We start from the raw sequence: 2,174 nt of genomic DNA, 5'->3' as shown, positions 1-2,174 counted from the left end.
GTGCAGAGAAAGATAACGAGAAACACCACCAAGAATTGTTGAGGCACTCCGAAATGAAAAATTAGAAAGGTTGAGCCAACGATGAAAAGAATTTGAAAGATCTTGGAGAAAACATAAGACCGATGATAATTCATTCTTACGTCAAACTTCGAAAAGAATTTATGATAGCTCCAAAAAAAATAAGAAGAGTCAGGTAAGATCCTGGGAAAAGACCTGTGGGTTAGGGCCCACTCAAGAGAAACACCGTTGAAATGATTTAAAAGAGAGGTTGCACCGGTTGAATTAAATGCCTAGAATGAGATAACAATCTCAAAAGAGCTTGAAATGATTACGAAAGCAAAGTGGAAACACGAATCTTCTGAGATATCTTGAGCACTCCGAAACAAATGAATAGCGAAGAGTGGATGATTATGAGGTGCACTGGTATGATAAAACTAATGACACGAGGAAAAGGATATGGTCAACACCAAAAGCTTGAATTGAATCCACCGAAGAAGAAAAAGAATGAAGAATAACGAACTTGAAGAGCATCTTCATGGGAACCGACGGGTAAGGACATTGATTGAAAAGAACGAAGAGACTTCACATCAATAAAATGATACTTGATTGAGATATATGAGTCCTCGGAGAAACAAGGGTGGGTGGGCGGGAAAAACAAAGGCAACTTGGAGACGGATGAAACGAACACCGTTGAGAAGAGCTGATAATTGATCTTGCAAATGTTGAAATGATCGGATCCACTTGAAGAGAGACACGCCGGTTGAAAAGGATTGACATGACAATCTCGATGAACAAGAAGGATTTGTATTCACATAGGAGTATGAGAACACCGCTTAGGAAAAATATGGAATAAACATTTGACTTCGAAGCAACTCGAATACCACAACTCAAAACAAAACAAAGGATTGGCTTGCAGAATAAGCCGGAACAAACATATGATAGAGATTTCGTCCGAAGTTTTCGTGGTGGAGCCTACACGGGCTTGATCGTACAGCACCATCATGTACAAGGCAGTGCACATGACATACGAAGCGTCCCCGAGTCGGCATAGCCAAGGACTCTTTAAGACACAACGAGACCAGTGTAAAACCGACCGTGAATAGGCGGACCACTAGACGTCGAACCCCAATTTCATATCATACATCTGTCGGAAAGATATCCTAAGAGCTACTTGAATTCCCACTTATAAACTCCCGAAATTTTCCCAGTTATGCAATCAGGTGTTGGGGATACAGGGGAAGCATAATATCTCAACCAAAACTAGCAAATCCTACATCCAGCTGTATCCATCCTTCAACACATAACCAAGAAACCTTCGGAAATCATCTACCTCAACCTTCGAAAAGCATCCGTTATACAAGTTATGGCAATACTCCCGAACTCCCGCCCCAGTACTGGGTGGCGTCGGGGTTATCTCACCAACGAACTGCATAAAAGAGATTTTCGATGTCGGCGTACTAAACTCAGGTATTCCAGAACTGCAATGATAAAATTGTGATGACAACACCTCGGAGCTCAACTCCCCGGGACACTGCCACAACCCCTAAATGACAGGAGGCACAAGGAACAATGTTCTCGTCACAAATGCACCACTTTGCAGGCTTGTGCTAGTCACCACACACATCACAAAAATACATGGGTTGCACCTCTGGAAAGATGGCAAAACATATAACAAAACTCATGTAGAGCTCAGGGGCATATCATGCACACAATAATCATGGCAAAAATGACAAATAGCTAATTGGAGCAGCAGATCTGACAATTATCTCAAATATCACTCTTCTAACAGCATTTCGGGCATCAAGGTGAGCTCAAAAGAAAATGATGCAATGAGATGAAATGATGTACTCTCTAAGGCGAACATTCTGATATGCTACACGCCCAAAATGGAGCTACGGATGCGGAGTTACGACATGAATATGGGCATGTGAAACATGAAAATCTCGGGGACTTAGTGAAATTATACCTCCGCGAAAGTCAACGCGGGATGGAGGGATCCGGGACAGAGCTGTGCAGATCTGAGACGGGACGTGTTTGGATGGGGAAGTGGTGGATCCGATCCATCTTCCACGGATCCGGCGCGGGACGAGCTCTCCGGCGAGCTCGCGACTCCGGCGATGACCGGAGAGGACGGAGGAGGGCGCGAGGCGGCGCGAGGAGGTCGGGGCCGGCCG

This window comes from Triticum aestivum, chromosome 4A, assembly GCF_018294505.1.
Source record: "Triticum aestivum cultivar Chinese Spring chromosome 4A, IWGSC CS RefSeq v2.1, whole genome shotgun sequence".
Classification (NCBI taxonomy): domain Eukaryota; kingdom Viridiplantae; phylum Streptophyta; class Magnoliopsida; order Poales; family Poaceae; genus Triticum; species Triticum aestivum.
The sequence above is the reverse complement of the archived record's forward strand: the minus strand, read 5'-3'. Positions refer to the sequence as shown.